We start from the raw sequence: 27,852 nt of genomic DNA, 5'->3' as shown, positions 1-27,852 counted from the left end.
AGAACCTCTCGCATACTCGTATATCGCATAGGAGAGATTGTTTTCATGAGGGTTAAAAAATAACTTAAGTGCTCACAGATGCAGGGAGTTGAAAATAAGCAGTCTGGTTGTAGATTTTGCTTTAAATCCGAAACAAGAAAAAATTGCGAAATCTCATCTAGGGTGTCACACACCCCGATGATTGAAGAAAATAGTAAATGTAAAAGAACTTGCTGGGAATTCAACGAGGAAAATCCAAATCACTAAGCAGATATGTGTTGATTTTAATACTAATATTAATTATCATGAAATAACAATGACGGGAAATATCATGTTCTGCGCAGAAAAATGCATGCTAGTGTTTCAAATTTCGCCATTTATTTTTTCTGTCCAATTATTTTATGTTCCAGAATTTGGCCTTGGATGGATATTTCTTGGCTTTTTAGGGAACCTCACGAAATTACATGTATCTCATTTTTCTTCATGCTTAAGCCTCTTGTAAGGATAAATGCAAGAGGAAAATGGATTAAATTAAGAACGCAAAGAGGTTTTTTATCAATCAATAATATTTCTATGCAACAATTTCAGAGTGTAAAAATCATTCGCCTTGACTGGGATTCGAACCCAGATCCCTCAATATCCGGTCGAGTGCTTTAGCCGCTTAAGCTACCGAGGCGTCCTTTTAAATTCTGAAATTTTGGGGCTTTTAAAGGAACAAGATGTTGTGACGAAATACCGTACATACAATGTCACAGGCATTCGTAGTCGTGCGCGAGGCGCCACAGTCCACGAGGTTAAAGCCAACTTTAAACACTTATGGTGTTTTCACTTTGACAAATTCTAAGAGGTAGCTTAAGTGGCTAAAGCACTCGACCGGATATTGAGGGATCTGGGTTCGAATCCCAGTCAAGGCGAATGATTTTTACACTCTGAAATTGTTGCATTTAAATGCACATTAGCGGATGACTCCGTTAAAAGTTACTGTTGCGGCATCTCCCGCAGTTTCTTTGAAATAATATTTCTATTCAGTTTGTCGGTATGTTGCTCTAAAAATACGTGTGATTAATTTTGAGTAAGATTGCCACTGAAGTATCTCTGTTTCGTCAACACTGTGTCCAGAGATAATAATAAGAATGATTTGTTAAATGAACCGGGCGAAGAATGGATACGGCGAACTGTGATATACGCATCGGATGAGTATAAATGTTCATGAAAAAGAGTGGGATTTTTTCAGGAACATTAAGGATATGCATTTACTTTATAATAATTTATTTACGATATTTAGGCAGGTCAAGCTTTCCATTTTAATGAGTTCATTAATGCGTAAATATTTTCGGTAGGAGATATTCATGGCTTCATAAACAGTGCAGCATAACTTTAAAATACCTCTGTTCAGAGCGGTTGAAAGCAAACTACATTAAATACTGTAGCTAAAAACTAAGGAAAAAATAGTAGCAACCCTTTCACTTGTTGCAATGTCTTTTCCTAGTTTTACTCACAAATTATCTTTTTTACTTCTAGCAGACCATTACCTTTATTATTATTATTGTTAATCTTTAAACTGTACCGTTTGGTTTCATTCTCCTCATTGACTAGTACCCTCGTAAGATATTCTTTCTTCTCTACTAGGACAATTTCGTCGTCCACAAATCTCTGAATGCAAATCCTTTATCAATGTATTTGCGCACTATTTCATTTTTTCCTTGATTTTATTAGTTTCCTTTTCAATGCACACTTTAAATATCATGGGCGATAAAGAGCAATCCTGCTACTCTCTTTTCTTTTTCTTCTTCCTTGCTTTCACCACATCTAGTCAATACCATCCGATAGGCGATATTTACGGTCAGCTTTAACAGTTCTTTATTTGAATCTCTGCTTAGGAAATTTGTACTCTCTCTGGTATCCTTGTACATCTCCTGGCATTTTACACGAGTATCGTCTTTGTGGGAGGTTCTAAAAGAGTGTGTTTGCTACTACTATTTTTTATTGATCACAGAATTCCAAATGCCTTTCGCCTCTTTCATTTCATTTCACCAGACTGCATTCATGTACTTCTGGTGCTTTTCCTCCCTGTCCTTCTACAACAATGGCATTCCAGTCTCCGAGTAGAATTTTCTTCTCCCTTCTTTTAATTATTCGGTGATATTGTCATCATAAACCTAGAGTATTGCGTCATTGTCGTTATCTTTTTTCGGCATCTAAACTTGTGCATCGACGGCATCCGTGCTTTAAATTGCTATCTTCATCATAATGATATTCTATTGCATTGTAGAAAGCTCTTCATTTCAGAATTTTCATGAAACATTACATCAACTCCAATATTTCCGTTCACGGAGCCGGTAAGAATAAGGTGGCAGATACAAGGTCCGTAGCTGCCGCTCCAAAAGTCTTCGTCTTCGGGATATTCCATTTCACTCACACCAAAGGTGTGGTACTCTATTTTTTACGTCTCTGCCTCAAAAGTCTCTAACCTTCCACATTCCCTGAGTGACGGATTATTTCAGGTTCCAAACTTGAATTGATTGTGGGCACATTTGAGTGATGGACTCTCTCGAGTAGTCCCCGCGGTGAGATCCGAATTGGGGACTAGTTTACCTCCGGGATGTTTTACTCGAGAGAGTTCCATCATGTCTGTTATTTAATTGAATAAAGAAGATAGATTGTGATTTCCAGCTCCTCGTGGTGATTTCCCGTTGCCTTTCACATCACTGTGCAGGATGTGCTAAAATAATTTTTCGTTATAATGTTTTGCAATCAATGATTAAATGACAGTTATTAACTATCAAACTTAATACCCCCTCCGTCATGGCCGGGTACCCACCAAGATCTTTGTATATGAAAGCCGGGTTTATACACACTAAAGATACCGTTTATCATAATTGTTTATACAACTTGACTTTAGAATAAATAATCACAAATATCTTTTGTAATTTTCTTCATTTAAAGAAGCATGGAGGAAGATTTCTCATGAAAAGCTGACATTCATGAGCCTAAACTATATCGAGTCACACATTAAAGAAGAGTTCCTAATGCATAATATATTTGTAGTTGGGGTCAGCTTTCACTCTAAACTTGATTCAACTTGGTATGCTGCCTAAGCATGGCAAAATGACATCAATTAGAACCTCAACAGTATTATTTTTTATGCACGCGATCGAATATCATGAATTAGGGTGCTTTTATGAGGTAAATAGAGAATTTTAGCTGCTGTGTCCTTCATTTCTTGCTCTCCGGGGAAAGAGGGAGTCCCAATGGGGTCCACCTTCCCCGCCCTCTACCAACCCTTCCCCCCACCCTTCGCCCCCGCCGCCCTCCTGGACAGAATCCACTCCACCCACCCAGGGAGAATATGAGACGAGGATGTGTGCGTCTCCGTCAACGCCCTGCAGCCCACCCCCATCCACTCACCCCCTCTCTCTTGCGCCCCTCTCCTTCTTCACAGGAATGTATCTCCCACCCCCCGTGGCATCACAAACCCCTTCCGGTATTCCTCCTCCCGGAGATCCTTGAAAATATCTTCCCCCCCAGTCCCTTCCTCCCAAACGCCCAGGGGTCGACAAAAGTGCGCCTGGTGGGACTTCTCACGGACGCCGCGGAAATTGAATATCGAGGTACGCCGGGACAAATTTCATTTATTTGGCGTTTCAGTACCTCAAATTCAGTTTGTGGTCAAAGCCATTCTTCAGTAATTCTCTTTTTATGATCATCTGAAAGTGCATCTAACTGAAGTGCCCCTGGTTGGCGGGATTCGGGTTACCTCGAACCGGTTGATATATGCCATTGTTTTGATTCTTATTTTTGCAGATATAATGTTTGTTGATTATCTGTCAATTTTTAGTACTAGGCGATATCTACTCCCATCTATGAAAACAGCCTTCGAGTTGGCCACAGTGACTGCATTTATACGTTTCCAATAATTTCAAGACTCTATTTCTGTTCGCGAGTGTATTGATGATCTTTTGGTAATATACGTGCCATATAAATTATTCCGGGAAATATTTTCACCGCTCCTAGTCCAAATATTGGCAAATTCTACACGTAGCCCATCGTTCCATAAGTCCCAGGGTTAACTAATCAAACAACAATTGTTTTGCAAAGTTCATTTTTATTCATCAACATAATCACCTTCAAGAGCTAAACAATCATTCTAGCCCTTTTCTAATTTTTTGATACCATCATAGTAAATCGATTCGTCTTTGTCCTCAAAATAAGCTTCAGTTGCAGCCATGACTTCCTCATTCGGCCCAAATCTTTTTCCCTGAAGCATCTTTTTGAGATCAGCAAACAGCCAGTAGTCACTGCAGGCTAGATCTGAAGTGTGGTGGGGGAGGAAACATATTGAGACCCAACTCGTTCAACTTGGCCATTGTGTTCATTGACTTGAGGCGCGGTGCATTGCCGTGACAAAATATGATTTTTTTCTTCTTCGTGTGCGGTCATTTTTTTGCGATTTCGTCTGTCGAAAGCGCCAATAACTCAATGCAATAGTCGCTATTGATAGATTTTCCCTTTTCGAGGTAGTCGATGTAAATTATACCTTGCGCATCCCAAAATAATGTCCCGTTCAATAAGTCCCGGGACTTATTGAATGATGGAATATACAATTATGCCTAGAATGGGCTTTTTTTGCAAGACACTCACCATTATAAGATCAATAATTGTTTACATGACGAGTGATTATTAAAGTGATACTTTCAAATATGATGAAAACTACGTACCCTTGTTATTCACCACACCTGTTCTTAGTTTACATTGTGTCTTGTAAATACGAGTCTCGTACATCAGAAGTTACTGTATTCAATTTCAATAGCAACATTTTAAGTACAATCTGATAGTCACGGATATCATTATCATTATTTTAAACATTGCCCACATTCCAATCTGGCCGGGTTATCAAAATCAAAAATATAGTTCTAAAATTACTGAATTCTTAATGGTTGGACATTTACAGCTCAATTTCAGGATCCTCTGTGTGTAGTTACCTTCAATGAACATTTTCTGATGATACTCATCTCACTCTGCCCCGGGGGTTTAAATATTAATGCCAAGAGTTTTGAATGTAAGTCTAATAAGTTAACTTTATCTTAATCCGAACAACTGATAGAAAATTCCAAGTAGGTGGTATTCGGTTAAGAGTTAATTCTGACTGCTAATTAAATCAATAACCCGTATTCACGATGCACAATGAAAGCATCTACTTCAAGATTTTTCGTTTTCTCATTCTTCATCCTCATTCATCCTTCGAAAGATTCATTGAGCGCAAAATGCCTGGCTATTTTCTCGTAATTTTAGCCTTTGCAAGTTGGTGGACACATTTGTAAATCCTGTCAATGAATGTCTACAGATATAACATTTTCAAAAACAGTAATTACAAATAACATGTATATAGGGACAAATATGGTTACATTCGGTACGATTTATGCTTTCAAAAATGACATCACTACTTTTGATTCTAAAGATAAAGATTTAAAAATATCTTTTTAGATGGCTGCGTTTGTGTATTTCATGCTACTTTTAAATGATCAAAACAAGGTTATTGATAAAATAAATTGTTACAAAAGTATAGGGTAATCAGTTGGCAGGTCTTTCCTGAACCACCCTTCTCTCCAATTGCGGCATCCGAAGGGGAAAAGAAAGTTCTCGTCACGCCACCGAGCATCTCTCAATGCTCCCTCAGCGACCGTTCCTCTGACGCCACTCCCGGAATTTCGTCCCTTGATATCACGTAGATCAAAATTGTGTCCGATATATGCTTTGAAAGTTTATATCAGGTTTGCTATCTAACTGCGAAACCGAACAGGAAGAAAAAAAATCGTATTTGTAACTTCTCAATTTCTATTCAGCTAAACAGTAAATTTTGACAAATTGAAGAGAAACAATAATGATGGAATATCGAATCAAAATAACTCGAAGTTAGATTTTCTAGAGCGATATTTTCCATTGATTCAGTTAATCTGTGGATTATGGGTGCATCTCATGATGTCCCATTCTTATGCAATTCAGGAGTGTACAATTGATGGTTTGCTGTTTTGACTAACAGCCACGGATTTGTTCAAGGAAACTTGAAGAGCCGGAGGGGCTTAGTAATCTTGGGCAAGGTCTACTGTATGGGGTTTATAAACTAGAGCCACTAGCTTCCTATTTTTATTTTGCTATCTATTACTCTTTTCTCTGTGTTATTATTTTTGCGAAATGAAAAAAAAAGATTTTTTTCAGAAATTGGAACGAATGCGACTCCGATAAATATTCCACTCCAAGAAGGAAAGAAATTTTTAAAATACCTTTTTTTCCACTTAACACCGAAATCCCGTATTTTAGTTTCATTTGCCATATTTTTTCAGAATATAATATTTCTCAAATCAAACCTAATTTAGGCGTGAATAATCAGGACCAAAAAAATGTGAGTGCATAGAAATTGTTATTACTCTGCCATAGTAGGTTTAAAATGGACACAACTATACAAATATCTTGTCTCATCTAACAAAAACACAGCCCAACTTCCTACTTTACGGCTGGCCCCTCTTCCTCTCCGTATACTTTCTACCCTTCTTTCCATTTCGCCCAAATAAAGACCACTATCTATCTATCTATCTATCTATCATTTCGCCACTCCGTCCAAATTCTCTATCCCATTCCTGCCCCTTCCTCGTTTACCTAACATCCTCTCCTATATCACAGTCTTCAACATCTCATTTCCAATCAATATTTTTGCACCCATTTTTCTGTCTCCTTGGTATTTCTTCCAGCAATCCCGTATCCCTCCCCATCATACCCAACACAACCTCATTTTTTTTCTTCTCTGTACACTTTATCTTCTCCTCATCCTTCTCCGAACTCCTTCTGGGGTCAGGTTGTAGAAGAGAATCCATAGCCTCAATCTCGCCCCAAAGTCAAAGCAACTATCTATCAATCTCCATCCTTCTCCTCACCCAAATTTCAAAAGCCTCCATTACATGCCTATAATCCTGCTTCAGTGACCATTTTTTTCTCACCGCACATAGCCATGCTCCATGTCAAAAATTTAACGAGCAATTTCTTAACCTTCTTAGGCCATCAATTCCCTCCTCTCCGTGAAACCCTCTTTGCCTAACGCGATTTTTCTCAACTTTTCAACTCTTGAACCCCTCTCATATCCAATTCAACACAAGAGTGGATGAAGGGCCAAATTAAAATTAAATGTGATTTAAATTCCAAGAACCGCGGGAGATGCCGCGACAGTTAGCTCAATGGGGTCATCCAGTATTGTCCAACGAATGACGGAAATATCACATATTGTTAAAATTATTCGCCTTTACCTAATCAAAGCGAAAATGGTTGTTTTATTCCTAAATGCACGTTACTGTCGGAGTAACGTGCATTTAGGAAGAAAGAAGGAAAGTCGTTCTGCACCTGGTAGAAGTGCAGCATGTCGTGGCCCAAAACTCTAAGTGCCCGCCATATGATCTTCTTACCTGTGGGGCGGATAGCGGATTTTGGATGAATTTCAAATGAAACGCAATTTCTGCTAATTAGGTGCGAAATAAGGTAGTTTAGAGGTAAACCTAAAGGGATTTCATGGATTGCTGTTCACCTACCTGGATTTCTAGATTTATCTTTCCTCTATACCGTCAACAACATTGTTCATTAGTTTTAGCGTAGACTACATTTTGAAAACGTTTAAATCTCTGAAAAGTATTAGAAGAACATTTTTTCAACCCGCGCTTTCATTGCCGTCTCCCCATTATGCAACGTATTGGTGCTTGATATCATCTTCGTCATTGGTTGCCCTGCCGCGTGATATGTTCTCTCATGAGACCAACTATGGTGAACAACCATGTCTTCCTGTCTTGAGCCATTCTTTTAATTTCTACAAACTTTCCCTCAATCTTAACCATGGCCAACACCATGTGATCACTACCTCCCTCCCCATAATTCCTCCAACACAGTCTTCAGCAAGCACTTCTTCCTCATGCAGTGCCCTAACTAATTAACCTTCCTTTCCTTGATTATATTTACCAATTCTCTCTCTCTCCTCCAATCTATTCCTTAGTAGCATCCCTTCATTTTTAACCTCATCCTCCCCCAACTAAATTCTCCTCCAGATCCACATTTTAAAGGCCTCTCTTTGTTTTTACTTCATCTTTCCGCAAATTCCATGTCACTGCTCCGTACAGCATCGCACACCAGATGTGGTATCTTGCCAATCACTTCTTTACTTCCTTTTTCAAATATCCGCGCAGTATTTTCTTCTTCTTATTCAATCCCTCTTTTGCCATAGATTTGCTTGAAACAGGACGTCTTCAGTGATAACACTTCCCAAATACCTAAAGCTCTCTGTTTGTTCAATCAATAATGTAGAAAGCATTTAAAATCCACATACGCCGGGCAAAGGTGCCGGAGGGACTTAACACCAATGGAAATAAGTTGTACCATGGCCCAGGAGACATAACAGGTTTTTACCATGTACAAAAAAATAACTTGGATAACAATCTCTGCTGTCAAATGCCAAACTGACACTCTATTATAAAAATTTAACGCTGTTCCAACTTAAAGCCAAGCACTAAATTTTCAATGCTCAAACAACGAATAAGGTGCATATTATAAGCATGAATGAGAGACGCAAAAAGGCAATGAATGTTTTTTTTCACTCAAACTTCAAACAGCTTGTCGTTCGTTTATTGGAATCGGTTACTGATGCTTTTTCAATAATTCACACGAGTATTAAATCTTTGGACGTTGAATTTCCCTACGTATCCAAAAACTGACTTTGATAATTTTTGAAACTATGGACTGGTACCACGCGTAAGTGGATCCTGAGTTAATTTTAACGCTTCGATCGTATTCTTCGCTAATTACATTGTTTGCTGAGATACACAGGAAATGGGACGAAATACAGGATGCGGCAACATAACTCCCTTTTTTAAAAGTGGTTTTGCTTTTGAAAAAAGGAAGTCATGTAGCCGCACCCTGAATAATAAAAATACAATCAAATTTGTTAAATTAAATAATGTCTTCGGGCATTATAACTATTATTATTGGCTCAAAGGATTTCCTTTCTCAACTGGAAGACTATATATTCACGCGGGAGGGCATAGTATGCCAAAAACCTTCATTTTCGGCATTATTTTAATTGCCATTTATTAATCATGGGTTTGGTATTCATTCCCTCGGTGTCCCCGCGTGATGGTTAGCTTAAAATCCCCATTAGAGTGCTCTTCGCTCTGGTTCCCTTCAAACGGTCCCTCGTTACTCCGCCCCCTGGTGGAGGAGTTTTATAGAGGTTCGCTCGGGGTGGGTCCTCGTCTGTGTACGCGCTCCGAGGGAAGGGCCGGAGATGTTGATTCCCATAGAAATGCACATTTGCTCGGATTCCCACGAGAATAATTCGTCCTCTTCCTCCCCCATCCGCCACCGCCCGCCGGCTACCCTCCCCCTGTCGATTCAGTAGTTCGGATGAGGGGGCGGTTAATTTGGGTGCGTGCAGCATCATATGGTCCCCGTACGGAAAAATGGGGTCGCGCAGTCGCGTACGAGCGTGGCCATTCCACCTCCCCCTCCCCCTCAGGGGCCAATTTCCCTCTCTCCAGAGATCGATATCTCTCCGGCAGCGGCTGGCTCCTCGGCGTGCGAAGGGGCCGGTGTCCCACCGAGGGGTGGGCGGACATCCGCGGCGGGACGGTCGGTCCCTCCCCCGGGGCCCTCCCGGAGCGCCCTCCGTTTCACGCCACTCGACTCTGAGGCTCGTAATGCCTGCACGGCGGAGGGCGAGATCCCATTCCCGGTGGATTCCTCGGCCCCCGCCATGTTCGGGAAATATGGAGTGCATATAGAGTCGAATTAGTTTCTCACATTGGTACCTGTTAGAGTCATTCTAGAAAGAGTCGGTCGATGTATTTTTTTAAATGTTAAATTTCCCTGATTCATGAAATCTTCTCATAATCTTTGGCTGTTCTTCCTTTGCTCATTTTGAGCCTCCGTATCTTCCTGTCTTGAGCTATTCTTTTAATTTCTTCGTATCTTCTCCCATTCTTAATCATGTCCAAAATCATACATATAATCTCTTGTTCCCTCCCTGTCACTCCCTCCAGCAGTCTTCAAAAGGCACTCCTCCACCAATTAGCCTTTCTTTCCGTGGTTATACGAGCATATATCAAGTCACTCTCTTTTCTCCCATCTAATCCTTAGCAGCACCTCCTATTTCTTTGCTCTATCCTCTCCCAAATAATTCTCCTCCAGATTCACATTTTGAAGGCCTCTCTTCTTTTTACTTCACCTTTCCACAAAGCCCATGTCTCTGCTCCGTAAAAAAAACACACTAAATGAATTGAGGGGCAATCTTGGTGAAAGTAAGAGAAAGAAGATGACGAATGCTTTTTCAGCAAATTTGATGGAAATATGGACAAGCGTGCTTCGCTGGTCATGTTGTTGACCAGACCAGACCAGATCCCCTATTGACTGGGCATTTGCCCTCAGTTTTAACGCTGCTTCGGTGTGACAACGTCCACCCCTTCAGCGGCAGTGTATGTGCAATTCGCACAGGGAAAACAATGGCGATCGAATGTGTAAATGACGAACGTGTACCTTTCCAGTGTTAGTGAAGGAGAAATTGAAAGAAAGACCTCTAGTGGGTTGGCAATTGGCCTTAACTTAAAGGAAGAACTAAAATTAGCTTAATTCTAAGGGCCGAGACATTTTGCCCAAAAACTCGTCAACAGGACGGAAAAACATTTATTAATCTAAAAACTTAAAATTAACTTAAGATTCTGGTCTAATTATTGTCTATATAAGATATTTTTTTTTCTCTTTTGTTCTGCTTTTTTTTTAAATAGTGTTTTTTTTCCATTGGATATATATATATATATATATATATATATATATATATATATAATTTTCTTTTTATCCTTTTTTTTTCTTTACTTTTCTTTTCAAAAGAAAACTCTTTTTTTTTAACATACAATGAAAACAAAATGGCAGTTACACAATGCCTTGAACATAAAACATTAACCCTAGTTCAAATACATTTTTAATTTTTGAAACATATATAAGAAAGAAAGTCATAGGAAAGAATTCGGTAATGTTACCGAAATAGAATTTCTTTTGGCAGTCTGTAGCTCGGACGGCGTTTTCTATGTAGGGAGTAATCCCATATGTTTTTTGTAAGCGTGTTTTGTGGAAGGGACCTCTCGAGTCGTTCAGCTTGCGCTCGAATGAAGTCGTGTATTTTAGGTATTTTGTGTGCGTTTCTGATCTCTTGTATTGGGACGAGTTTACTCTGGTTTGTGAGGTAGCGAAGTATTTTATTCTGGAATGTTTCTAAGCGTATTCTGTCTGTTTTTGTCGCGTTCCCGAAAATTTCGCAACCGTACAGCATCCTGGGACGGATATATGAAAGGTACAATCTGATTTTAGTTTGGTGCGTGAGGCGCGATTTGGAGCACAAGAGTGGAGACAGAAGTGCTCTTGTGCCCTGAGCAATATGTAAGGCATGCTGTACGTGCGTGGCCCATGTCAGTCTGTAGTCGAAGTGTATCCCTAAGAATTTGTGTGAGAATTTCGTCGGAATACGCACGGATTGAAAGGTTAAAGGTTTTTTTGGGAGATAGTTTCGTTTCCTCCGAAAGTCGACAACAACACTTTTTTCGGCATTTATTGTGACCTTGGAGTCTACGGTCCACTTTTCAAGTAAAGAGAGGTGGTTTTGTATTTTTCGGAAGGCACACGTGCCGCTCCAAGATCTCGCCGCGATAGCAGTATCGTCGGCGAACATGAAAGTTTGAGTTTGTGGAGAAGAAGGAAGATCGTTGACATAGCAGTTGAAGAGAGTAGGAGATAATATGGCGCCCTGCGGGACGCCACAGTTTATCTGTTTCCCAGCTGACAGAGCTCCGTTTTCGGCGACATGTATGACTCGTGAAGCGAGAAAACTTTGAAACATCTTGATGAGATGTAATGGCACCCCGATTTTAATTAATTTCAGAAGCAATCCATCATGCCAGACTTGATCGAATGCCTTGGCCACATCCAAGAACAACACTGCAATGTGTTGGTTGTTCTGCATGCCGTGGCTGATATACTCCGCCAGTCTGAGTATTTGAAGGGAAGTAGAATGTCCTTCCCGGAATCCCATTTGTTCTGGCCTAATTACGTCATTGGTCCGTAGGAAGAGGTCTAGACGGGCTTTTAAAATTGATTCAAACAGCTTAGAGATAGATGAAAGTAAGGAAATAGGTCTACGGTTTAAAGGAATTGTCGGGTCTTTGCCTGGCTTGGGAAGCAGGCACACTTTTGCTATTTTCCAGGAATCTGGAAAGTAGCAAGAGGAAAGACAGTTATTAAATAAGCCCAGTAGGTGACGAACGGCCGGCAGTGGCGCGTTCTTCAATTGCCTGTTTGAAATGTCATCAATACCCGGGGCTTTTTTCGGGTTTAAGTACTTTATTGTCATTCTAAGCTCCGTCTCAGTGACCGGTTGGAACGGAGGAGTCGGAAGGAGACCTAAGCTACTTACAGCAGCCTCGGCCTCTTCGTCCCCCTGCGTCCTCGGCCAGTCGGTTTTAAGAGTCATGGTTTCCCGGAACGCGTTGGCTAGGATTTCTGCCTTGTATTGGCGTCGAAGTACAGGTTGTCGTTATGCCTGATGGGCTGGTCTGGACGGCCTTTTTTGGTCAGTTGCTTAGTTGTTAAAAGTTAGTTATAGAGTGGTGCACGAAATGTTTTGTGAGGAAGGGAGGAGAGACAGTATTGGATGGATATGTTTGAAGATACCCTCAAGACGAAGAATATTTAAAGTATCAGTAAACTCCGGAATGAAATTAATTTCATCTGATTAATCAACTTTAATTCCGTTTCTTTCAATATTTCAAATTTCTACAGTATTTTCGAATATGAAGGCTATAAATAGATCCTTTCTTGGCGGATGTCATCATCAGGAACCCCCCTCTCTTCAACCACCACTCTGAAAACCTCGTCGATATACTTCCTTAAAGTTTATAGCTAGATTCAACGTTCAATTAATAAATATGAAGATCCAGAACTCAGGTGAAGTATGCACCCGAAACAAATGGCTCCCGAATTCTTTAAGACATTAGAAATTATTCCTTCCCTCAGGCGGCAGCATTGTTAATCGCCCATCGCAACGAGGAATTCCGCCATCATTTCCGATTTAGTCTCTTGCTCTCTTCAAGGATTTCATCCGCTACAAACCTTCCTCCATTTGGCACTTCAAAAAATGTCCGTTCGCTGGGGCAGACGCGTTCCCGGCCGCTACCTCTCCTCCCCGCCGCGGCGCCATTTCCACGGCCTCAGTGCCGTCCGTGCTGGAACGGCGTGCTTCGCCCTCATTCGACCCCCCCTCGCACCCTCCACTAGCGGGCATCAAAGAAAGGGCCAATCCCTACACTTTAAGGCTATTGACAGAATGCCATAATGGAAAATGAGTGAACCTTACACCCTTACCTACGATATCTCCTTCCTCCGATTGAGATAACCACACGGGAGACGGAACGGTGGAGAAATTCATTCTCCCCTCCCCTCCCTCTGGGACTCCTTTTCGTGTAAATTGGGCAATTTTCTCGCACAGAAAAACACTCAGGCCGTTCGCCGTCCATCCATTCCACTACTATATCGCTCATTTCCAACCTTAATACGATATGCGTGTGTGTGTGTGTGCATGTGTGGGGGTTGGGAAGGTGTGTGTGGGGGGGGGGGGGAGGGTGAGGTGTGGGAAAGAGCTAAAAATCTAGAGAGGAAAGTGCGTGCGGAATATCTCCTGCGATGCGAATTAAATGCGTCTCCGTGAAGCCGGCGGATATTTGAGGGGGAGAGTTAACCACACTCGTATGCCTTTCGAAGTGTGGGAGAAAAACTCCTTAATTTTCCGAATGCGTGGTGGGTGAGTTTAGCTTCAAAATTGTTTCAACCCTGTGTCCTTCTCCTTCACTAAGATAAACAAAAAACGGCAATTTGGTGGCGCGGGGGCGGGGGAGAGGGTGAGGGGTGGGGGAGGAGGGTGAGCGGAGATATACCCAATTTGAGCGCAGGGCCGCATCATCATCTGCAACCGCGAGTCCACGCAAGGACTGTCTATTGAAGTGGAAAATTTTTATTGCCAAAAAAACTGAAAATACCTGAAATGATCGCTTATTAATTTGACATTAAACAAAAAAATTAACACTTGAAAAGATTTCATCCACCCCATATGATGTAATTGCCATGTGCTCATGAAATTCCGTCCATTATTTGAGATAATCCCTGCACTTAATTCTTCTGCTCCATCCTTCATTCTAAGATGTTGTGTCAGACACCATGTTGTCTGAAGATGACTCTTAAATTTTTCTTAAGATTTCATCATTTCACATTTTCTTCATTTTTTTCTCATTTCATTCTCGATAAATATTACTAATTCTAACAATTACCTCATTGATGCGTGTTTAAAATGATTTTCTTGAAATGCAAATACGAGTGTTACGTAATTTTACTACTCTGTGTAGGTTTTCCACGTTATCTTTTTCCTTACTACCCTTCCTGACGAGTGGGTTGTCCTTGTTACTGTGTTTACCCTCTTCGCTAGCACCCGAAATCCTTGAAGGCTACTCCTTAGATATGTTGCCACTCAGAAACTGTATTTTTGCTGCTTCTTGAGCGCAGATTTGAGTAATCGCTTCATGTGATGAGCCGCGGCCGTTGCTCTGCACGCGTAGTGGATTCAAATGCTCTTGGAACTGAACGCGTTCATCTCTGTCGACTCGTATGACAGTGCAGTCAAAACGTGATTGAGCGCCATTCAGCTCCATTCAGTGTTTTTCTAAGCGCTATCTTTTCGTTTCAAAACTTAGGAGGTGGAACTAGAGAAGGAAATGGGCCATGATGTATATTCCTCTCGGATCCACCATCAGGTCGTCTTCTTCATATTCCCGAAATTTCAATGACTCGATCATGAGGGATATTTACCAAAAAGATGCAACGATTCAAGGTGTGTTGAATTCTTACCGATGGTGCGATGAGTTTTTTGATACGTCTCTCATTATTAACACGGCGAGGTCCCAGAGAACATTTATCCATTTGCTTCCTGGAACTCAGATTCACACGCAGTGACTATGGCAGTAGTCGCGCGTGTCAAGCTAGTAGTAGCTATTTTGTGTAGGTTATCGCTGATAGTGGCGGTGAATGAAGTCACTTTGAGTGAAGTTTGTTCTGCGGTTTAATAAAAATCAAATCGTAGGAATCCTTTTTTTGACATTCACTGCGTGACAGTTTTCCATTAAATTCAGCTTATTCGATGCTCGGAGTTGGGAAATCTATTGATTTATATTGTCAAATGTAAAATATAAAATCCGTGGCAGGGAGAACGCCAGCGCAATTTTAGTAAGTAATGGGTTTTCTTCTTGCGTTACTAGGAAACCCTTCGAAATAAGAAGATTAACGGTCAACTTTCGGTAAGTATTGGAAAATGTTGAGCTCACCTCTATGTCGATCCCAAAATTTCAAAAACAAAGGTTTGAGGAAAGACAAACTAAAGAGTGGAACTATGAGAGATAAATCATGAGATAATTTGAATAAAGAAATAATTTAAGATGAAAGAAGTGTGAAATAAGTACGTTGATTAAAAATTAATGGAAGGGTGAAGTTTGAAACCATCGAATTAAAAATTTTGTAATGTGAAAATAGAAATAATATTAATTATGTATTTCTATATATTATTGAATTTTTTTATATATGACGATAGGTTCTTTTTTCATTACTACTTTTTTCGACTGCAGTCTGGTTTGTATTTTTTTTGCTAGAATCCGTATCTTACAAGACATGTCTCAGCAATATGAAAATAATCAAGAATTGCGGCCTAAAACGTTTTAAAGAAATAGAGTATTATGTCTTTTCTTCATGTGAAAGGTTGAGTTCTTAACTTACATCAATTCTAAAAAATAAAGCTCAGAGCATATTATCCATACATGTTCCTTTGCAATAAAAAACTTTAAAAAAATAAAGGGTTTTTCCAACCCTTGTTCGTATTTGAGGGTCAGTGCCGGTGAAATCAATTCGTTGAACGGACGGGGGCGGGGCTTCGAGTCCCAGTCAGGGGACGGTCCTTGTGAATGCAATTCTTTGGCATTTAGCTTGTGGAATGCGCCCCCACCCCGAGTACATGCGACCCCACGTTTATATCGCCGAGTCTGCTGAGGATTTCACCGCATTTGAAAGTTGGAAAGGGTGAATCAGGGAGCAGTGCTCAGAGTCATGCGCCGGAGTATCACGAACGGATTTAATGAGCACTAACGAAGTGTGTGTGTGTGTGTGCCGTGCGGAGCAGATTTTTCCATGCCCGCGGCCCCACTTCCATCGTCCCACCCAACGCCCTCCCTCCTCTCCGCTAAGTGGTAGCACGAGACCCCAGCCGATCGGACGCCCGATATTTTAGTTGGTTGAGAAGTCAATGCAGGAACTTTGCAGATGATAGGCCGCTCATTTTCGTGAGCCACACACCATTTTAGATGAGGCACAGGCGTTTCTCAAAATTTTAATTCATAATTCTTGCAATGTTCATGTAAAACGAAATAGGAAGTTATAAAATACAAGGTCTGTCCTAAAAGTAGTGGGATTGAGTGGATGTATAAACGTTCATTGCCAGAATTGATGCACACCCCTGCCAGCCGATTTCCAATGCCTCGCACACCTTCTGAAAGGCGACGCCCGGAATGCTGCTTGGCACCCTCGTCACGGCATGTTGTAACGCATCCACAGAGCCGTAGTGACGTTCATCCAGAAGAGATTTGAGGCGTGGAAAGAGGAAGAAGAGTCTGGTGGGGCATTATCTAAAATATTTGGATCCTCACTCACATGGTTGAGAAGTTCTGGGTAGATCTGCGTGAGAGTTTTCTTTCGTTCGTCAGAAAGGACACCCGGAACCAAATTCGCACACACCTGTCTTATGCCCATGTTTTTGGTTACAAGTCAATGCGCATCACTTATAGGAATGCCAATTTAATCAAAACCATGCGAACACTTAATCTGCGATCCTTGCTCAAGAAAGTTTTCACTCTTGCAGAGGTTTTTGTCACTTTTTGAGGTCAAAGGGCGTCCTGAACGTTCGGCGTCTTCAAAATCTTCTCTACCCTCCCAAAACAACTTGTGAAACTCACAAACAACTGATGCTTACACCCATGACGTTATCATTATAAGTTGCCTTGAGCACGTCACGAGTCTCTTTCCCAGTTTTGCCGAGTTTCACGCAAAATTTGATGGCGTAGCACTTTTCCAATAACAGGTTTATGACGGAGTGCAACGAGGTCACGCTATATAGATTTCGCAAACGAATGACCTGCGCTCCGCAAAGGCTGGGAGCCAACTGACACCGGCCTCCAGTCTTTCCTGAGGCTTCCCTGCCTCGAACGCAGTCAAAGAAACCGCCGCCCGTCCGTCCGTCTATCCGGGGAAAAGTAACTCATACCATTTTTGGGACACACCTTGTAAATGTGCCAGCGATAGATGACCTTACTTTCCTCGATAATAAATATATTAGAGGAGGACGATTTTTCTAATTGGATGAACGTATCGTCAATGTCATGTCCATCAAGTACTAATGAGCAAATTTGGGTTTGAGTTTACAAAGAAGTGAAAACTGCGGGCTCTCAAGAGGAGACGAGATAAAATGGGCGAAATACCGAACTCGTCATGCAGTGGTTTCTATCTGTGAAACTATCTTCCATTTATTGGAGTGGGGTGGTAGACGGAGGGTGAGGATTTGTTGACCTGAAAATTAGTAAAGTGTGGGAGTTTTAGGAAGGAAGAAAAATTTTGCGCCTACGTAATTGACAATAGGGCGGATGACGAAAGATAATAAGAGCTTAATTCCGAAAATGGGGCTCATTTTCGATTTAATAAAGGATCAAGGGCAAGTATTGTTACCTAAAATTCACTATCTAAAACGCTTTTAAGTCATGTGATTACATTCTTTCACTGATACAACGCGTAAAAAATTGATGAAGTTACAAGAATCATTATTCCAGAAAAGGAATCATTGTTCCACGTGACGGAATATATTTTGTTCATGGCTTTTATATTAGTTAAAAATCTAGAACTTTTAAATGTTTTTAAAAGTATCTAGTTTAATCCAAGAATCAACATTAGATTGAGTTTCAATTTGATTTTTTCTAAGAAGACATCAAGGTGTTCTTTTTTTGGCAAAGACATGATTTATCTTAAACCTTCGCCCTGGAACTATAATAACTAGATAGATACATGTACCTCTGATTTTTATTTCCATAACATCATCGTAAGAGCAGCTTTAAATATCTTACTGGTCAAGTTGACTTTAGTTGAAGTGAAAGGTAGGTCCCATTCAAGGGATGACGTTCAAATGGAGTATAATGCCGTATGATCTGTCGTATGAAGATTGATCGAGTCGGAGATTAGAAAGGAAAAGAGAGGGAAACCTTGCGTCGCGTCACGAGGGTTAGAACTTCTTTTCCCATTTTGTTCGAATGGAATCCCAAAGTGGTGTCTCACCTGTGCTTTGGAGGTTCTCCGGCTCTCATAGTGTTCCCCTCGTTCGAAACTAACGAAAAAACCAAGGGACGTCGCTATTTGGACCCAATGTTCAAAACGTAATTTCCCTCCATACTGTACAGCTAAGATCTTATTAATGTAAATCTTACAACTCTGCTCCAATGATTTGTATATTCTCCTGGAATCGCGTTAGGTTAGCGTCAAATGTTTTGAAGGCTGATAGCGTTTCGAAAAGGCATCGTTTTAGTGGCGGTAACACGTGCGCATTGTGCGAGCAGATGATATCGTTCCGGATCGCAAAAGAAAACTTTCCTTAGATTGCTAAAAAGGTGATGATAATAATCTATGTTTCTAGTCACTCAAATTTCATCGAATTAATCGTTCCAAATGGATTGCAGTCATTACTTAAAATAAGGGGCCATTATAGATGGTTGTAAATGACCAAGTTAGGATAACTTCATGCTTTACTGTCATTATGTGAAATATTCAGAATATAAATTCTAATTAGTAGAGTATATTAATTCATTACGGGGAACCAAAATGATCTCCAGTAATTAAAATAGGGTATTTTTGGTCATTTGACCTGTTTAAATTATAATAGTCAATCCTACGGAAGTATGTAGAGGTTAGGCAGTCCTCGACAAACTATAACCGTTCCTTCACGTACTTTTGCGTTGCTTCCCAATGTCACATCAAAACTCTTTCTTAACATCGTCAAATCTTTAACTTCGCCAATTAAAATAAAATTTGCGGTGGCAAATTCCTGCATACTCTGCAATATGTTAATGACAAAAGAGCAATAACAGTGTGATAAAGCTTCACCTGTTTGCCCTTGTACTGCTGCCTCGTTGTCTATAAATCCGGAATCAATCGGCGAATATATTTTCTTTTGAATGAAAAACAGGGAATGAACCGTCGATATACCTATGAGGGTAGACAACATTCCTTAAACCCTTTGGGGACACATGTGAATTCGTGAAAAAATTATTTTGAGGCACGTGAAAGCGTGACATTTGGAGTCAGCGATGAAAGAACGCATTGTGTTGAAGATTCAGCGCCGCGGCAGAGAATGGCATTGAAAGATTTTTTTATAGGTCAATATAGTATGAAAGGAAAGGAGAAAAAAATCACCAGGAAAAAAAAGCACTGACTAGAGATGTCAGAGAGAGAGAGAGGCAACGTGTCGGTTGATATTACAAATTTCATGCCGACTATACTTGTACGATAACGAATTCTTTGGTATTTGCTATTCACTCTGAATGAATTTTAATGGAAACATGGTACGATAACGAATTCTTTGGTATTTCCTATTCACTCTGAATGAATTTTAATGGAAACATGGTTTTTAAACATGATAAAGTCAAGCAATGAAAATCATTGGCTGCTTAAAAGGAGAAAATGAAAACAGATGGCATTTTTGGGTCATTCAATCCAATGGTTGGCAGTAGAGATCATCAGCTAAGCTAAACAAATTTAGTAACTGAACATATTGCAGTCAGAAATACATCGTAAAGTATTTAAAAGTAGATAGTATTGCTGAACTTATATCGCAAAGTCTTGAAAAGCTGATTGTATTACTGGAGTTACTTCGACAAATGGCATTCCATTTTATTCTTAAATGTATTTAAAAAATAGGAATTATTAACATAGTTTTAAATATAATAAATAATTATTTGTGTTACTTAAAGCCGTGGCACGTGATAGGATGTCCGGTGGCAAGCTGCGAGAAGCCTAGAGAAGATTTCAACACATGAAAAGAGCCTGCCATCTTGCGGTAGTTACGCAAACTTCGAGACTTCGTTTTGTTCGATCAACTATAGTGCGTAATACAGGCAAGGTTATATTGTTTTTCAACAGAAATGGGTACTGTTCTTTCTCCCCACGATATCATTCTTAAATGTAGGTATTCATCGGTGAAATTTGAAATTATTATAAAATGAAAAGTTTTGCTTACGTGGAAATTCAGTGAGTAGAACGTTGGACTATTTACCGGGAGTTAGAGCCCGGTTTTGATTCCTGGGGAAGCCTCCGCGCACCCTTCGCTACACCCAACTTACGTCATTTTCGAGGTACCAAATCTTTCTGGGAAACCACAGCCGGCATTGGGATAGCAACTACCCTCCCCTTACCTTGATGGGTGATGATGCACAAACCAAGATACCAAGTTATAATGGGTGAGCTCTATCCTCACCGAACCAACTGGTTTGATTACTGTGGATGGCAAGTTGTAATCTATAAATGTAGAAGGATGGGGGATGTACCACTGTAAAAAAATAACTATAATAGTCGAAGAAAAATTCCCATGAATTTAAAATGTGTTATAAGCGTCCATTGGCTCAAAGAAATCATAAAAATGGTTCCATTTTTATTATTTTGCCATAGAATTTAACGAGGCAATAATTGAGTACTGATATTAATAATGAGTGAAAAAATGCTCTGTTGATGCCCAAAAAGTTCCGAATAAACGAAGGCTAGATAATAAGGTTTATTTTCACAAGATTTTTTACATCGTCTTTATAAAACCTATTGCACATACTTTACCTGTAATTGAACAGGCAATATCATGTCTCTAACGGTAACTGTAATTAAACTTGTAGTAGCAGCAGGAGTTATCAAGGGAGGCTACCGACAGCTAACGTCATTTTTATCACTAGGGATGGATAGGAATGGAGGAATAAGGGTGGAGAGAAACCCGGCGTCGGCTTAGCCTAATCTTAACATAAGGCGCCAAGAAATTCACTAATTAATCGTACCACCCGACGTATAGCGTACTCACTTAAAGTGCTCTCCACAAAGAGCCCCAAGTAGGTTTGAGGACGTCACTGAAATAAATTTGTTGCCTCAAGGATTTGAACCCGCACCCTCTGGATGGGATGCAAGTACACTAGACACCGCACCATCCCGATCCCCTTAAAGTGAATAGCCAGCTATTTTCTTCCTAACTCGCTCAGTGGTGTCATCTAATGTGCATATTGTAATGGTAATTACTTTTTCTTGAACCGTTGGAGATGACAATTATGAAACCTGAAATTAGAAATAATGAATCATTCCGTAATACTACTTGTGATAGATTTGATAGAGTAACTTTCACACATTTTGGAGTTTCATGTGCGTACCGTTTTGAACGTCTACCATGCAAACGAAAGTAATTTTACACAAATAATGGTACATAATCAATCATCCAATTGATTGCCATCTTACTTAAATGAGTTTGATTTTATGCTAAAATGCCAACATCGTACTCTTGGCCTGTAATGTGTATTTTTAAAATACTTCCATAAAACAAAAATTACTCGTTTCACTGCTTTACTTTGGCCGAAAGTGAATAAATATTTGAAAGTTAAATGTATTTGCTCTATTATTGAGTATACATTTGGAATTGGTATGTTGCATAGTATTTATATTTCATTGAACGTATGCCAAATTTTTTAATGCCTTGATTTGCCTCAGTCTTTATCTAGTAATTATTTGTCAATAAATTATTATATGAATCTCTTTTGACGAATATATTACTCTTATAACCTTTATTTATTGTCGTGGCGTGGTAGCTTAGTGGAAACATGAACTCGTTTGATGAGCGGAGTGTCACGGGTTCAGATCCAACGTGAAGGCAGTGTCACCTTCCTTCGGACTGCTCGCTAGAGCTTCCTTGGAGACGTCAGCCGGTTCATGATTTAAAACTGGTCCCGTTTGTAAATTTTTCACACGCCTTTGGGTGTTGTATGGGATGAGATCTACCCTTGAAAGTCAATAACTTCACAGTCAATTGAAATCAGTCGAAAATATTTAGAGAAATGTACAAATGCGTAATTACGCAAAGAACACACACGCACATTCATACGCATAATGTTATGTAAATGATTCAGTTTCTATAAATATCACTTGAAGTGCCTATGCTAATTCTATTGACAAGTGTGAATAGAAATAGATTGAGGGTAATTTTCCTGAGGGAGGTTCAAAAAGGGGCAGGGCAGGGGGGTAGAGCAAGGGCAGGCCCTTCGCACCTTCTCCGCTGTATCGCCCGCCACGGGATTCGTGATCCGTGCTCGGGTAATGCTTATCCCTCCCTTTCCCGCCGCACGAGCTCTCCTTCACGAACACACTCATTGTCGAAACGGACCAATTTTGAAATCTAATTTTCACTCTGACCTTTCCAGATTAAACTTGGAATTTCAATCCGCCTGGGATTCCGACACGATTTTAAAAGAGGCAGATAGCTAACTGCCTCTCAGTTGGGAAACTTGGTAATGTCAGTGTGAGTGAGAATGGGGGGAGTTTTTTTTTGTCGCTCGCTCTCGGGCAAAAACAAACGAAGCATATTTTTTACACTCCAAAAGAGAAGAAAGGAGGAGCCCTTTCCTCTCTTTTAGGCAAGAGAAATTTTTTGAATGGTCAAGGGATGGTCAATGTGAAAGTTAACCTCATAGAGCTGGGGTCACCACAGTGACAGCCTTTACACGCACCTACCTGCCTTACCATTTTCCGGCGACTTCCACTGCTCCCTCGCCGGTCGGAACTTTGTTCGCTTACCTCTGGTTATCCATGCGGTCGGCGTCCTCGGGTCGACTCCCCTCTGCTCAGTCACCGATAGTGGGAGACACAATAGTTACTATATTTTTTTCCGTTGCGGTAAATATACTGTTCCCGTCGGAGCAGTTGTGTGGCACTGGAACTAAATTTTCTCATCCCCTTCTGACATTCGCGAATAGTTTAAGGTTAAGGAAAAACCTATTTTCCTTTATCCTTTCCTTTCTAGGTTTCTATTTACCTTCTTCGACCTAATCATGCACATAGTTCTCGTGTGGGTTAGCTTGCCTCCCATAGCAAATGCATTCAAATCCAGATGTTATTTATTGATTGCTAGCATTGGAAATAATTGTTTTTCTCAGCACGTAACTTTTGAGAAATAACAACAAAAAATATTCTTGCCTCATCCCAGTTTCTAATACCCCTAAAGAAATTCAGTACAAATTCTTGCTATTTATACACTTGCTGCAAATGAATGACGTTGGTGTCATATCATCCATGTCCCCGTGCTGTGTTCTTTCCGATAAGTTCATGAAACCAATGAAATTTCTCAGGGATGAATTTCAGACATCCATACCTTTTGAGTTTAAAAACACACTTCTATTGACTAGTGAAACATAAATTTGTTCTGCGCCACCTCGTTAATTAATAAAGCTACATATTTGAAGTTTGGTTGGGACTCGTCCTGTGTAATTGTAAATTTTTAGATGTGTCACTCTTTCTTATTTTCATAAAAATTTTATAATAATTCTTCAGCAATGAGTCAAGGAGCTTAAGTTAAGCTCTAGCTCAAAAAAATAATACTTTTACTTCCCCTCAGGACCCACTTTCCAGGAAAACTTTCATATAACCCACTTGTCCATTTCAATTATCGAATAGAGTTATATTTTTCCTGGTACGTGTTTTCGCACCTCTGTCTCCCTCAATACTTACTTTCTCCGACAGTTCAGATATATTTCCAGCTCTTCTCACATTCATTGTCCTTGTAGGAAGTCTTCTTTCAGATAAAATGATAATGGTATAATTTTGAAAGTAGTTTATTCACATCAAGTTAATTTCTGATTTTTTATTTTTTACAAACAAAATTATAGTGATGGGAGAAACGATAAAAGAGTAATAGATACGTGTTTTCAGTATGATTGTGAAGCACGAAAACGTGTCGAAACCACGTGCGAACCTATGTTTTCGTATTCAGATGATTTTAATAACAGTTTTAATCTATTCATTTCGAATCCCTTATCTAATAACAGATCTATAATGCGGGAATGTGACATTTTGGGCAAGGTATTACTTCATAACACCTTTTTCCTTCAGAGTTCCCAAAATGTCGGATTGGCAGCGGACACCTTGGTAGCTGAACTGAATAAACTGGCCCTCGGTCCCATACCGAGGGATCCGAGTTCAAATCCCGGTCAAGGTGAATTATTAATACACTTTGAAATTGTTGTATTGCAAATCAATAAGTCTCAATTCGAAAGAATTAGCAGTCGTCTGGAATCGTTCTAAGGTTAACTTGAGGACTATTTTCTTCATTGAATAATTTAAATAGCCTAATTTTTCGCAAAAGTAATTGTTTCGTAGTGATTTATAACCTGAATATGATGTAACGGCTTTGTGCTTTTTTGGTAAGTAGTATGACGACATCTTCCACAAGAGATTTTCCAGAGCAGAAATTGACTCAAGGGTTGGGTAACCCCCTTTGCTCCTCGCATTGAATTTAGGAATATTTATGAAGACACAATAATGCCCGACGTCATTTTATGGAATTGAACATAACGGAGTCAACGGAATCAATTAATAAGTGTGTACTCCCCAAAAATATTAAATGTGTACCCTATATATTCGGTACTCAGTGCCTCGGTACCATATTCGGCACTGGCGGTCTCGGCTCAGTGGCTGCGGGGTATCGTCTTCACCTGCCAACTCAAGAGGTCGCGGGTTCGTTTCCCGCCTGGGTGGGTTTGCCTCCACGTAGGGCTAGAGTGTTTGTAATTGCCTTAAATGTATTACGGAGGTAATGCGTATACGAAGAAGTGACTATAAAGTCTCAATCTCGCCCTAATGAGGTCGTTAAATTAATAAATAAGTAAGAAATGAGAGTCAAAGAAATTAATCTAGTCCGGCTAAGGACTAAAAATTCGTTCTTTTGATTTCAATTTATTTTATATACTCTACATCGAAATAGCTCATTGTACTTTCCAGTCTTTTCAGTGGAAAATTAATACTAAAATGTCTAAGTTTCATTTTTATCACTTCATCTTATTGGTTCACTTTAAATTTTATTGTCGGTTGAATCCAATTGGATTTCCAATGGTAACACCTCGCATTGTAACTGAAGGACTTCAGCATATCCCGTTACTCTCCTTGCAATAATATATATATATATATATATATATATATATATATATATATATATATATATATATATATATATATATATATATATGTGTGAAATACTTTAAAGTCAACTAATAAAATAGTTGTACATATGACACAATAAAATTCAGGAGCCATCGGAATGTATTTATTTGTTTCACGGATTTTATTGTAGTTGAGTAAAGCACCGAGTGAAATTTAGGGGTAATATCTCACCAACTAATCTTCCTAGAAAATTTTAAGAAAGGAGACATGATCAACTATTGCTCAACTATCAAAAATGTAAATACTCTCGATATAAACTTTGCTGCATGGGAGATTTGTATTTCATAAACTCGTCAGTAATAAAGTCTATAGTTTTGTGTGAAACTACACGAGAACACGCGTAGGGAGAACCATGAAAAGGATGAAAGCAAAATAAGTATACGCGAAGAATTCTACTGTGCACATGAAAAAAACTAATAACTAGTGGGCATTCTGTGTTCTTGGGATGCTATTGAGGGAAGCAGAGGGTTTAGTGGCATCCTTTGGCTCTAGCTGCGGTACGTAAGCGTGGGATCATTAGACATTGGAGGCAGAGACTGAATCCGTATCGGGACAACTGATCAGTTGGTTCGTATTCGACTCCGAGAGGTGTGAGGATTCACGCATATCGGAGAAAGCGAGTGCTTTGTGGTCCTCAGCAGGGCGAGGGGAAGGGGTCACGCCCAACCTTGGGCAGGAATAGGGCATAGCTGTGATATGTTTAGATAAACAACATTTGGTTGGACCGAGAGGATCTTTCAGCTTCCCATGAAAGGCAAAACTATTTGCAGTCGGAAGACAATAGGGCGTAGGTCGTCTCAAAATATTTCAACTGCTCCTGTTGCAATATTAGCAATCGAAAAAATGTATCAACATCAATAAAAATAGCAACATTTAAAACAACATTAACGAAATTTTGCATTCAAACTTCTGATCTAAATTTAAGGACGTGGTAGTCCGGTGTTTAGAGCGCTGAGCTACTGACAGTAGGACCCGGAATCATTTCCGGGTGATGCCTCAGGGCACCCTCGGTTTCACGTATAATTTTCTGAATACCAGATCTTCCAGGGAAACAGTAGCCCCCTCAGTATCCTGTTTAGTATAGTATATGTGAGTTTCACCCACCATTATACCCAGGGACCTCAGTCCTTGCCTATGAAGTGACTTTGGGTTGAGTAAAGTAGTTCATCAATTATATTGAACGGTAGTGATATGCCGGGTTTAATCGGTTAATAGATTATTGAATTAGAACTGTACATAGAATATTAGAATCTCAAACTCAGGCACGTTCTTCTTAAAGAACCAAGTAAATTTTTAAGCTTTCTAGAGGCGGTCGTTGATATTGAAACATTTTGTAATTCTCTTTCCTTGATACGCATTTAAGTAATGGGTGTTTAATTATATACATTTCATTTAATATGAAAACTAACAAATTTATATTGACACAAAAATGAAATATTATATAACGAAATTTATAAAAATTGAATATTTATTATGAGTAAAAAATAAAGTGCGATACCGTGAATTATTATGATAATCAAACAATGTTTAAAATGCCAAAAGCCTTGTAATTCCATGATAATGAACTGATCGAGGGTGGGTTGGTCGCATTGTCTGGCCTGGCATCATCGTATTGAAAGCGTTGGTACAAATATTCTTCAGGGTTTTATTCTATAATAAATAGCTCACTACGAGGGGTGTCCAAAAAGTAACCTCTGTATGCAAGTAGCGAGCGAAGTAATAGGGGTAGGAGAATGTTTGCTGTATTGGCACACCCACACCAGGGGAGTACTCCTCGATCTGCAGTGTTCGGATCGCCGTGCCGTTCCTCATTTGTTTACAGTAGCGAGTCAAAATGAACAATACAATTCGAAATCCCGCAAAAACTGAAAACCGAATAAGTGATAAGGTATGCACTGGCAATAAACTTCAAAGTTGCTGACATTCATCATAAGGTAATTTGTGCTCTGTACGGAGCAAATGTGATGAGTGACAAAGAGTTGTGCATCATTTCTCGTTCGTTTGAGAGTGAACACTGATGTCCATGATGATGGCGGAATTACCCGCCCGTCTTGGGTGAACAATGAACTTCACCAGAACTTTGTCGAAAAGTTCGTGAAAACCGGTGTTTTACGATATCTGAAATATTTAGAAATTTTTCCTCACATTTCTACGACTTTGTTGATTGGAAACACGACTGAAAGTTTGGCTGCTATGTTTTTCGTACTCGTCTCGACGAGGAACTTCAAAAGATGCCATCTACGGTTGGCTGCGATCTCAGGGGGCAGAATTTCAAGCTGAAGGCAGTTGAAAACTAGTTCCGAGGTATGAAGAATGCTTAAATCTGTCTGGTGAATATGCATAAAAACAGTAAAGATGTGTAGTTTTTAGATGAAAATGATAAATTTTCTGAATCTATACCAGTGTATTTTTCATAGCATTACGGAAGTTACTGTTTGAACAGCC

Source organism: Hetaerina americana, unplaced genomic scaffold (genome assembly GCF_022747635.1).
Source record: "Hetaerina americana unplaced genomic scaffold, ioHetAmer1.1.p SCAF_1, whole genome shotgun sequence".
Classification (NCBI taxonomy): Eukaryota; Metazoa; Arthropoda; class Insecta; order Odonata; family Calopterygidae; genus Hetaerina; species Hetaerina americana.
This window is presented reverse-complemented; position numbering follows the sequence as displayed.